The sequence below is a fragment of the Anser anser genome (genome assembly GCF_964211835.1).
Source record: "Anser anser genome assembly, chromosome: 3".
Classification (NCBI taxonomy): Eukaryota; Metazoa; Chordata; class Aves; order Anseriformes; family Anatidae; genus Anser; species Anser anser.
Window position 1 is genome coordinate 19,257,986 of NC_139722.1, and position 13,233 is coordinate 19,271,218.

Consider the following 13,233-nt stretch of genomic DNA (forward strand, 5'->3'; position numbering starts at 1 on the left):
ATCTGTCTCCTATCCTTAGATCATCCCGGTTACAAGTCTGTTTGCATTCATGTCATAGAATGCAGCAAAACCGAAGTATTGCTTACCTGATTAATGCAAAGCGCATCAAATAAAATACTCCTGTTATTTTAGGCTTCATTCTTTTTATTGCTTTATATGTTTGGTTTTGAAAGTGAAAGTAAATGTCTTTCCAAACTGCATCTTGCCAGCATCAAGCTCCTTTAAAATTGCAGGTGAAGTCTGTATATAGTGTTGTTTGTCATATATTTAATGCAGACGTGCCCACAGAGAACTATAAATTATCTAAATATCTCATTGGAAACAGTAGGAGTGCTCCTTGTGTAACCTAACACTAAGTGCACGGCTGTTGAGATTAAGGATCTTGGTGCCTTTCCTAGGTAAGGTGGGTGTGAAGATTTTCTGTTATGAGGCGTGAAAAATCCCCTTGCATCACTTGAGGAAGGGGTACTTTTTCTCTCTGACAAGCAGGAAATCTGTGCTGTCAACCTGAATAAATATTGTTTCTTTTAGTGTATATATTAGTGTATCCTTTCATGGAATAAAGGAAGTCTAAGAATTTGAGAATTAAGTAGTGAGTTTCAGACTTCATGCATCTGTCAGCTGCAGAGTTGTACATTGCTACTGCTCAACCTTGTGTTAGAGAGAAGGTTCCAAGACTGCTTCGTTCTCCTATGTCTTCTGTACTGAAATAGAAGTCCTACAATTTGAATTTGGTGGTGGTATGTTTGTGTGGGGGAGGAAACACTTGTGTGTTTTCTTTAAAACAAAACAAAAACTGCTGTGTAGTGGGAAAGACTTCATAGAATTTATGCGCTTTTTTCCCCCCTGTGTAGCTGAACAGCAAGGTGATGAGAGGTTATCAACTCTGGTATTTACATGAGACCTACATAAGACCACAAATAAATGCTCTTTCTAGAGGTGATTTGTTAGGTGACTTACTTATTAGAAGGTTTTAAACAAGTTTGATGATAGTGCAGGGGGAGATACCAGCATAGCAACCTGTGAACCTAGTGGCTTTCATGTGTTTTATTACCATAATCGGATCCTTCCATATAAGCAAAATGATCATTTTACATTGTCTCCATCTATTTTGGGCAATCATTACACTGAGATAACTTGTTTGGTTTTGAGTTTGGCAGCTATTTGTTATTGTGAGCACTGTAAGAATGAGGAATGCTGTATTTTATACCACATGCCCAGATTGTAAGGATAAAGTTGTATAAATATGTGAAAGAAGGTAAGTATAAGAGGAAAAACTGCATTAAAACATGTCTGAATATCTTGAGGGTGGGGAAGCAGACTTCTAAAATTAATATTTTAGATACCTAGATGAAATTATGCACTGCTAGTCAGTTTTGTGACAGTGATGCATCTTTCCATCTTTCCCCTCTATTGTGCCAAGTCAACTGAATCAGAGATTTTTTTGAGCAGGATAAGATTACTATTGACAGCTTTGAAATAGGTAAGAATTAAGGCAAAAATGATTTTTGTAATCTTCTAACTTTGAAATTTAACAATCTAACTTCTAATAATAAAGATTAGGTTTGAAGAAGAAGGAAAAACAAACAGCCAAAAGGATGGATTCTTGTGTGAGGAAGTAATGGCCTCAAATGGCACCAGGGGAGGTTTAGGTTGGATATTGGGAGAAATTTCTTCACTGAAAGGGTTGTGAGACTGGAACAGGCTGTCCAGGGAAGCGGTTGAGTCACCGTCCCTGGAGGTATTCAAAAGACATGTAGATGTGGTGCTTAGGGACATGGTCTAGTGCTAGCCTTGCCAGCAGTAGGTTAACAGTTGGACTTGATGATCTTGGAGGTCTTTTCCAACCTAAATGGTTCTATGATTCCACGTAAGGTTTGGGGCTGTGGTAATACAGGTGGCAAAGAGCTGGCTACAGTTGAACTTTGGCTAATGCTTTATCACTGAAAATTTACATGGGTTTATTTGTATATAATGTCTATTGCATCTTAAAGTTACTGTACTTAGTGAAGCAGAAGTTATTTTCTCGCAGTGGCCCAGTAATAAAAAGGAGAATGCAGTACTTAACAGAAAATCTACATCAGAACAATCCTAGGAACTTTACGCTCTTCCTTCTGTTATTCTGAGTAGCTTCAGTCAATTGCCTATTAATTCCTTACTTTCTCTAAATTAAAGTGCTACAGGAGTGACACTTTCAAAAACACGAATAAGAAAGGTGACAAAGTAATTAAGGAGGTTATAACAGCTTGGTTAGAAGTACACTTTTAAATATCAGAAAAGAATAATGATGGGGTGGGGTGAGGGTCAGGACTGTAACCTCCAAAGAAAGACATAAACCAATGAGAATGATACACTACATAGAAAATTAATATAAAAATGAAGATAAATTAGTCTTCAAATTTGCAGGTGTTTGGTAGCTATCCAAGAGCTCTATTCACCTTAAGGAAAATCATTTCACGTGTAATATTAAAGTCTGAAAGAAGTTTTGTTTCAGCATTCAGAGGAGCATCATGGCCTACATTAGGTTAATTTTTTCATTGTGATGAGATAAAATGCCGGAAAGTTTGTAGATCATGGTAGAGGAGAGTAGCTTGGAAAATAAAACTTGTCGGCTTTTCATTGTTCTACAACAGGGTCTCCTGCTGAAATACTATTTATATGAAGTCTGTATTGCTGGAGTTACAGGAAGTAGGAAAGCATTCGAGTAGACTCCTAACAGTGTCCCAAGGCAGGGAAAAATATTGTGTCACTAATATAAAGTTCTTGCATGTGAAGTGAATAGTGAAAGCCTGGAGTTGGCTGAAGAAAGTGAGATCTCTGGGGTAAGATGAAGTTGGGGAGAACTTGGAAATGGGTTGATTTCTGAATGATGCCCTTTTTGTCAGTCCAGTTCATAATACACTGTCACAGAGTATGTGAAACGTTTCCCAGTTAGGTGGTTGCACAGGGGTGGGTAGAGGTTGTGTGTGGTTTTTGTGAACATCTGTGTCTTGAACATGTATTTCACATAGAAAACTTAAATCTGTTGTCCCATTTCCTGTATGCATCCTTCCCCTTTTCTCACCTGCCACTTCAGGATGCTGCTAAAATGGAGATGGAATATTTTGCAAGCACTTCTCTGTGCTGTAGAAAGTAAATTTCAACTACGTTAAAAGAGAATGCAGGGGAATTCTTCTGTAGGACAACTTAAGAGTTTTGTAGCCATGCTAGTTTTCCAGCAATGGATGGCTTTTTCCTGAATTTCTTGATTAAGCTCCCTGAACAGCAGAATATCCAGTAAATAAGGTGAATGATCCTAATATGCTCAGGGAAAATTATCATCCAAAAATAACAATTTTTGGTAAGTATGTAAATACTTAGAGATGTTATATATAAATGCTGGTCCAATCCAGAATAAGAATTCTGCATTGGTAGTAAATGCTGTTTGCCTGCTGAACCTCTCATCACATCTAGGTGGTTATGTGCATTACTGTAAAGGTGAATTTTGTGAAAGTGTTTGAAAGCAGCTATTCTGACTTATGGATAAACGGTTTTCTTTTACGTGCAAGTGAAGGGTGCGCTTGCAGGTTGAAAGTAGATAACCGTATCTCAAGAGCATAACCTTAGGCATTGCCTAAGTGTGCTGTTACCTCTCATAGGTCTGTTAGGGGATATGCTTGCTGAAAAACAGGGTGAAGGAGTGAAGGAAGAAGTGAAATTGGAGTAACAAGGAGATCCGAGGGAAGGAGATCTCAAAAGCAAGTAAGGGATGTGTCTCTTAAGGGACAAGTGTATGGCTGCAACCACTTGTGAGAAAGCAAGAAGGCACAAAGTTGTCTGTAGCCTTTTGGCAGGTGGTTCTGTAGAATACTGTAGAAATGTTGTAGTAGTAAGATGTCTCTTCAGTGTTAGCATTTAGTGTTTTCTGTAGCACTTACAGTAAGTAGAAAAATCTGTTATTGTGACTAAATGTCTGTTCTATTTTTTGATTATTGGTTTCTATTTTGCATTTTCTTTCCTCTTTATCCATGGCAACTCCCCCTACTTTCTTGAGACCTTATGTTCTTCCTTTTCATGCCATCTCCTGAGAAGATCATTGGTGAAATAAATTCATTCTTAAATTCTTTCTCGGCTCTGGCCAGGAGTGGATCCCTGTGGAGCCGTCTGGAGCTGGCTCTGATCTGACGTGGGGCAGCTGCTGGGCTCTGCTCACAGAGGACACCCCTGTAGCCCCATCCACTACCAAAACTTTGCCACGTAAACCCAAAATGGTCCAAATACTTCTTGAACTCTGGCAGGCTCGGTGCTGTGACCATTTCACTGGGGAGCCTGTTTCAGTGCCCTGTCAGTGAAAAACCACTTCCTAACACCTGGCCTGAACCTCCCCCAGTGCAGCTTCATGCTGCTCCCTCAGGTCCTATCGCTGGTCACCAGAGAGAATAGTGTATATCAACACTGGTAATGATTTAAGAGCAAAACAATGTTTGCTTGCTTGTGAAGAATAAAAGTTGCTGACCATAACAATCTTAACATTGAATAATCATTTTTTGATATAAGGCAGTTGGCTGCTCTAAGTTTTTCTGATTATATCAGTGTTGCTGGTAGTGATATCTTTAGCTGGAAGTTATAACCTGTAGTGTAAAAGGAGTAGTCTTAGGACATTAGACTAAGATTTTAAGGTTTTGTATGTATCTCAATAACTTGAGCAGGGCCATGGCATTGCAACTGGGTCATAACAGAGCAATCACTGTATGCTGCCAAGGTAATGGAATACATACAGCAGTGCAACCAGCATTACAATGGACTTGGAATAGTGGGTACTGTTAAACTGTTAGGATTCCCATGTGCAGTTTAGCAATTTGAGATATTGACACCCAGGGGTAGTCCCAGAACATCACTGTTAGTTTTGAGTGTAGCCTCCTTCTATCAGCTTACGTTGCAAAAGAGTGAGCACTACTGTGCCAGCTGGCCTCAGGTTGGACTTTGAGTTGCCAAAAAAGAAGTCATGGTTCTCCTCTGCAGATTGTTATACAATATACAAATTACTTATTTTGGAGAATGTGTTTCAGGGAGACATGAGACAAATAGTAAGAAAACATGATAAAGATATGTATGAAACTTAAGCTGTGAACATACAGTAAAGAGTTTCTGTTCTTCTGATATCAGTGGTATGATAGTTCTGTTGTGAGGGTTATTCCACAAAATTGAGACAAATCACTTTTCTCTGAGAAAATTTGATGCTTCTGGAGAAGACGGTATTTTGGAATAGTGCTATTTTGATACAGCATTTATCCAGTGACTAGTGCAACAGGGTGGTTAAGATTAGGATTGCTAGGTGCTGTGCTGGTATGTCTAAAAATGCTGATGAATTCAAGAGAAAGCTTCACGTGTCCTGTTCTGAAGTGAACGCTGGGACACCTCCCACCAGACTAGGTTGCCCAAAGCCCCATGTGGCCTGGCCTTGAACACCTCCAGGGATGGGGCATCCACAGCTTCTCTGGGCAACCTGTGCCAGTGCCTCACCTCTGAGTAAAGAATTTCTTCCGTATACCTAATCTGAATCTACTCCTCTTTTAGTTTAAAGCCGTTACCCCTTGTCCTATCACTACGCTCCCTGACAAAGAGTCCTTCCCCAGATTTCCTGTAGGTCCCCTCTAGGCGCTGGAAGGCCGCTGTAAGGTCTCCCCTCTGCCTTCTCTTCTCCAGGCTGAACAACCTGAACTCCCTCAGCCTCGTTGTAGGAGAGGTGCTCCAGTCCTACGATCATCTTTGTGGCCCTCCTCTGGACTTACTCTAATATGTCTGCGTCCTTCTTGTGCTGGGGGCTCCAGAGCTAAATGCAGTGCTCCAGGTGGGGTCTCAGGAGAGCAGAGCAGACAGGGAGATCACCTTCCTTGCATTGCTGGCCACGCTTCTTTTGATGCAGCCCAGGGTACAGTTGGCTTTCTGGGCTGCAGGCACACATTGCCAGAACCAGTTATTCTTACAGTTTTCTTCTTGAAAACTTCTGTGGGAACAGAGGATGAAAGATATGTTTTATTTACAAATGCACGTATCTTACCAAGCATTTGGTTTTAGGACTTGTATTGCTTGCTTTCTCTACCATATTTTTAAATATTTGTTTAAACACTGTCATAATTTACTCATAAAATTTACTACCTTCAAAACTTTTTTATTTTTGAATTTGCATAAGATCAGTATTCCTTTGGAGCTCTGGAAATACTTTAAAATTCTTATTTATTGAAATCTCATTACCACCTCTAGCAGTTTAATCTATCAAAAAGCTTTAATAATTTTAAATTCCATTTTTAGACTTGTGAAACAAAATTGCTTAAAACCAAGAAAATGGTTCTTCAAGAAGGCATAAGCCGCAAAGTCTGTCTTTCTGATAACTCTTCTTTACAATACTGAATTTCTTTCAGCTTGGTGTGTATTTGTTACATCCCAGTGTCACGGAAGTGACGCAAATCTTGAGATATTTTGAAAATTAAAAAAAACCCATGGGGTTAGGCAAGCTACATGACTTTGACATTTGTGCATTTGTACTTGGACAGGTATACATGCCTGCTTACAGAAATGAAAATTTATTACACGCTATTTCAGATTCTCAGGCGGACTTGTTAACACGCACAAACATCTGTTGTACTGATGACATTGGTATATGCTGTTGTATATGGTCTGTCTGATTTTTGTTGCTAATAAGAGATTTCTTTCACAGGAGGGGAAAAGTGGCTGTAGTCTGTCAATTGCAGAGCTGTTTAAAATATAGAACAGCTATCAGCGAAGGTCTCCTTTTTGCCTTTGTAAATGCAAAAATTTTGAAAACCATTTTGTGAAAGGAAAGCTAGTGTTGTGTTTTTTGTTTGGTTTGTTTGTTTGTTTTCCTTTTCTATTGCCTTCCTAAAAGTGAAGAAACAAAGCCCTAGCTTTTGCTTATCACCTTTCAACACTTTTTTCTCCCTTTGAGTTGGATTTTCTTTCTTGTCTTGATGACTGGATAACCAGGGAAACTGGCATCCCAGGATGTGCGTGCTGATGAAGGAAGAGCTACTGATCAGTCTGCTTTCAGAATTTTAATTTTTAATGAACAGCTACGTAGCTTTAATGACTACGGAAAGTGTGGAGGAGTGTCTTTTGTTTTTTAAATACAGTACCCTTTTCTATTAAAAATAAATAATAATGCAGTTTACTATGCACAGGCTATATTCTCCATCTTGCACTCCTCCATAAGGGTTTATTTGCAGTTCACCTGAATGTAGTAATACAACTATGTGAACTTTGGGAAAAGTAAGAATGTAAATTAATCTGTGCATGCATTTCATTCCCTGTCCATGCCTTCTGTGTTAAAATGTGCATGTGTGTGTTGCTTTAAGAATCAGTTGTCATAAAACATAGTATTGCTTCCCCTCCATTTCTGCTCTGGGTGTTGAAGGGAACAGATGAAGAGCTGCTGAGATATGATTTCTACTTATCTCTGAAATAGATCAGGAGAAATGGGAACCTAACATGGTTTCAAGGAGGTAGAGGTCAGAATTGGTTATCAAGATAACCTTTGCACGTGTACAATTAAAGCTTTTCTCAGACAATAACTATCAGTTCTGGCAGGAAACCTACAGAGGCCAAAAAAAAAAAAGGAAAAAAGGAATAATACAGCCATCTCTGTCTGTTATTGAAAGTTAGTTTTGGTATGGAGTGGATTGGTGAGGTGCAATAAGGTGTTTGACCTTCGTGCTACAGTGTCTATGAAAGTTAGGCACTTCTCACGTGCTTAGGGCTTTTTGTTTTCCTTCCAAATAGTCTTCCCAACTTATTGACCAGAACAAAGATTGGTTCATCTGTACCAGTATCATGACTCCTGGGGCAGTAACAGCACATCCTGGGTAGGAACAGCACAGACTGGCATCTAATCCCTTTTTGAACCAGTCAAGGCTGTCTTTCTCCCCTAACTTCTAGAATGTTAAATTTCAGCCTGCTCTTTACTGATGAAACTCCCTGCCCTTTGTTTTTGAACCTGTCTTGTACTATTTTGGTGAGTACCACTTAGTTCTAGTATTGCAAGGTTTTGCCTATAATGGATTTTAAACAAACAAACAAAACTTTGTCATTGCTTTTCTGTTTCCATAAACTTAATTCTTTCCAGGACACTTTCCTTACGAATGAAACCTATAGAACATCTCCTAATAGGACATTTGTTCCATCCTCTTCATTTATGTTGCGCTTACCCAACCTTGTGCACTGCTTTACATACAAACATCAGAACTGCACATCCTGTTGGAGGTGTATCAGTGTTCTATGGAGCTGTGAAATAATTATTTGTGTTATTCTCTGTACTCTTTGTAAAAATGCCCAATGTTTTGCTGTCTTGTGTAGCTACTGCTCATTCCCTTTGGAGAATTGTCATTGGTGACACCAAGAGCTTTTGGGGAGTTGTAACAACCAGTTCTGAGTGCAGCATCATGTCAGGATGGCTTAAATTATCTTTCTCTACATGCATTAACTGATGTTTGTACACAGTGAAGTTCATCTGTCCTACTTGGACTGCCAAATTTTCTGGATCCTTCAGAAGTTCTCACCTTTGACGTGGCGTGGAATTACCTGAAACTGTATCAGAAGTAGACTAGGGGTTTACACCGTGACAGTAATAACTCTCTTTGGGGAGCTCACAGTGAATGCCTGTTCTGTTCTTACCTTCAGCCTTTTGGAGCCTTGTTATAAATCCATTGGGATAAAGCTTGATGAATTCCTCCAACTACAAAGAGGAAAAATGAAATATGAAAGCAAAATCTCTCTCAAGCATAACAATATAGAGATTTTCTTGAAGTCAGATTTTTACCAATGCAAGAAAAATATTGTGTTGCATGAGTGACTAAGGAAAGGAGCACTCATAAAGTTGGTTCAAACAGTCTCAGACCATTTTGAAATTAAATACTTTGAAAAAAAAATCACTTTTTTCCATGTTTTGGCTTTCCCCTGTATATCTTGAGTTCAGTTTCTTAATCAAATCCATTGAAATATATGTGGAAAACAAATTGTTTTCCCAGTGCAAATGTTTCTGACTCCTATAAAATTAGGTTTGGGGCTTTGATTACGTGTAGGGACACAGAAAGCCACCAGAGGGCAAAAGAAAGTACTGTTACCTCAAATTTTACACATGCAGGCATGCACATGTACAAACACATCTTTTTGGTTTTTTTTGTTTCTGCAAACAAGATAGTGGCACTGTGTAGCAATCATTAAGATCCAATATAAATAATTTGCTTTTAGGTCCAGAACCTACACACATACAAACACAAAACTGCTGTTTAATTTTGATTAAAAAAGGAAAATAGTCTGTATTTAAAATCTACTAATTTCAAACATTGCATCTGCTCTGAGTGTAATGCATTGCACTTTTCACACAGTAAACTTGTGTGTTAAAACTTCCTGCAGAGAAATTTTACTGGTAAGGGTGTTGGACATAACGCTGCTGGTGACGCGCTCAGCTGCTTAGTACTGCACACAGCGGGCGACATGGACTTCTCTGGGTTCTCTGTCCTTTGCTCTAGTGAAAATGCTCTGTTTCGGGACATCTTTGGTATAGCCCCGTGAACTAGAGTCTCTCCAACGTGCAGGTGGGCTGGGGGTTGGCAAAATTGAACACATCTCCCAGAATACTGCCCAGTGCTCCCCTCAGCAGTATTGGAGGCCCACGTGGAAGAAGTCTTGTTCTCGTGGTTTGAGGGGAGAAATGAATCTGCTTGGTGTTCTTTGTTCTCTGGGTGTTCTTTGTAGATCATACTTGGTACTTTTCTAGGAATTATAGTTATGTCTAACTGGTAGTGTTCCCATCTAAGTACCCTCCAATAAGGTTTTGAGGGAAATAGTTGGATATCTGATGCACGTGATGGAAAACCACTATGGAAATAGTTTCTCTTCTCAAGCCTATGGCCTTATGGGCTTGAGAAGTTGTTTCATGTTAGTTGCTCTTCAAGTTGAAGGCCTCTGTGCGTAGATAAATATTGAGCCCAGTCCAAGGGACAGGTAATAAAGCTGTATTGTCAGTGATGTGTTATGATCACACAACACTGCTGTAGGGGTCTAGCTCAGTATAGTGTCTCAGCCAGTAGGTAAGAGCAAATATGTGGGGAAAAAGGTAAGAACTGAGGAGTTTACGTAAAATATAATTAGCTAGAAGCACAGATGCTTGTTATTCATTGATTTAGCATTTCATCTTTATTTGACAACTGTTATTGGGATAATTGTAACGTTTGTGCTATGAGGCAAAATAGAGCTAATGTCAGAAAGAAGAGGGAGGAGAGGAAATGACTGAAATTGATGTATTACAGGATGGTCATGATATTGAAAAGAATGCTCTAAAATATAGAAAGGTAAAATGCTACTGAATTAGAACCCTCAATGAGGGAGAATCCGTTGAGTTATCGGGCTACTCAAACCTTCAGCATTGGAAGGTTTTATTCTATCCTCTCCTCTTTTTTTGAGAATAGAGCAAGAAAAACTGCTTTCCTTATCCGATCTGTAAGTAGTCTTGTTTGCCCAGTGTTCAAATAGTGAACTGCTACAGCATAGTAAACTAGAAAAAAATGTTCTTCCTCTACCTCCAGCCAGCGCATTGCTGCAGTAAGTAACGTTTGGTGGATACATATATTGTATTGTAGTATGTCTAAGCGTTCTTTGTCCAACTAGCTTGTCAGTAAGTGAAATCTAGAAGCTTGTTCTTCTCTGGTGTGTATGGACTTCACAGTTATCGCTGAAACATGTAAGTGGAACCAAGCATTCTGTGCAAGATCCATCAGGTAAATGTTAAGAGGTTTTGGGACTTCACTTTTTAAACATTCCATTTTGTTGCTCTATTTCTACTGCGAAAAATGTAGTCTGCTTTTACTTCCTCATACCACATCATTATTAATAGGCTAGAGAGGCTGAAGGAGGGTCACTTGCTTGATAGACTCTTAAGAGAACACTGAAGATTTATTTTTTCCTCTTCCTGATGACTTAATCAATATCACAATTCAGCTCCTAACCATATCCTAACTATTTGGTCAGTAGGCTTATATTTTTTTTAATGTGTAATGTAGCCAGTCTAGATTTGGATGTATCCACCTGATAACACTAAATCACATTGATTCATGAATTTCATTTTATCCTTTAAAATAAAAGTTGTTTCTGTTTCTGGATTCTGCTCTCTACTGTGCTTGTGTGAAAACTTGTAAGGTGACTAATTTTTTTCTAGTTTTTAGATGGTAGCTTGCAATGCTATTTTTAATATTTAAGAAAACTGATTGTATTTCATGGGGGCATCAAATGAGCATCAACATTTTTAACCATTATGCATAGAACTTAAGAACCATTGCAGATGTTTCTGCTACTGTAGCTACTGAAGTTGTGCTTAGCTACAGGGAAGAAGGGAAGGCAAGGTTAATATTTATGTGCCTTTTCTGGCATTGTAAAGACTATTCTGCAGCTCAGCTTAATTTTGTCTATTGCATGTGCTGTCTGGTAGACCAATCATACTCTTCCACTGTTTAAGAATCATAGGGTAATTCAAGTTGTAAGGGATGTAAGAGTCACAGCATTGAGGTTAGACCAGGTTTTTTAGGTCTTTACATGGTTGGTTCTTGAAAGCCTTCCAGAATGGAGATTACACAAGCTCTTGGGCAACCTGCTTGGCTCTCGTAGTGGTGGAAAAACTGTTGGCTTGTGTCCACTGACTTGCACCTAGTGGTTCTTATTCTCCCTCCACAGTGAAGAGTCTTGGTCTGTCCTCTTGAAATATCTCCTCATAGGTTCTGAAAGGCTACTGTTAGGTCCCCCTGAGGCCTTCTCTTCTCCAGTTTCAAGAAAACTTTCAAAGCTTTCCCTGCTTTGTCCTATCCTATCATTTATTCATAATGCCTAATCAATGTTGCCTATTACTTCATGTTCTTAGAAAAACAACTTCTGCTTTCCCTTCACCATGGTTTTCTATGCATGCGATGGGTTCACCTCAAAGGCATGAGAAGCCAGGATCCTCAAAGGTAAAGAGAAGCCAGGATTTGTTCCTTGTTGCTCTCTGGCTTCATCAGCAGTCTCCACCACACAGGAGGTGAGATGAAGCTGATCATCCAGTTCTAACCAAGCTGTAGCAGAAGTTTCAGCTGACTTCACTAAAGCTTAATGTCAGATTATGCTCCGTTTCACTCCTGTGTGAGTGAAAATAAACTGCTCATGAACAACCTGTGAGCTGAACCTTTGGGAACTTGTCCTTCAGCAATGATCTGAAGCCAACAATGAAGATACAGGGTCAAAGATGAACTTGAAGTTTATTTTAAACTAGATATCAGTGAACTATTTCACACAGATTCTACATTGTATTTTCTGAAATTAGTATGTATGGCATAAAGGAAATGTGAATGTGGGAGGTGATTTTGTTAAGTGAGTACTTTAGCTCAATCTGTTGATACCATTTTGGCCTAGACATAAGAAGCCAACAAATGATGAGAGTCAGTAAACTTAGGGCAGCAAATAGGAAAGTTTTGGCACGTGATTTTAAGGCAGGAAGAAGGAAGAAAATGTAATAGCATGTAAGCTATTAGCAAAAGGGGAAGTATATATGGAGTATATATATTCAGGGAATGGAAGTTATCAGAGATCAGTGTGTGAGCTGGAGGCTCTATAGGGACAGTATATCCCATGGTAGAGTTAATGGTGGAGGAAAAATGAGTCTGATTCTGAAGTTTGGGTTGATTTTGAAGACATGGAGAAGTAAACGTACATAGAACTGTACCTAGAACCATTACAGATACCAGCTCAGACATCAGTGTATGGCAGCTTTGTCAGTAGAGACAACGACTCTAGGGCTGAAGATGCACCTTGCTTCTGTTCTTTTCCGTAAAGAATAGAATGAAATTACCTAAAAACCAGTATTAAAAATAAACCCAGGGCACAGGATGGGAGGTGCAGGGCAGTTCCTAGGGGCAGCCTTTCTCTCTGGCAAGCCAAATGGCCTGGGGGAGCCAGCCCCAGAAAAGGGGTCCTCAGCCCCCCCAACCCTCCTCCTTGTCCACGTGAGTGCATCTTCCAGGCCGCTCCCAACACAGCCGCCTTTGGCCATGTGTGGGCCGTTCCATCTCAGAGGCTTGCTGAGGTCACAGCGGCCACCACTGCCCCGGGCCTTATAAAACAGGCCCCCCTGCAGCTGGCCCATCATTCACTGAGCATCTAGGCCCTCTGACTGCCAGCTTGTGCTGCAGTAAGGAGACTAGGAGAGCAAGGCGA

At 39.7% G+C, this 13,233-nt stretch overlaps 1 protein-coding gene across 2 annotated transcripts in view; it reads left to right on the top strand.

Annotated features, from left to right (window-relative positions):
• The window catches only part of EIPR1 (EARP complex and GARP complex interacting protein 1), a 73,659-nt gene that overhangs the window by 16,286 nt on the left and 44,140 nt on the right, over positions 1-13,233 (top strand). The gene's annotated exons all lie outside the window — the stretch shown is intronic.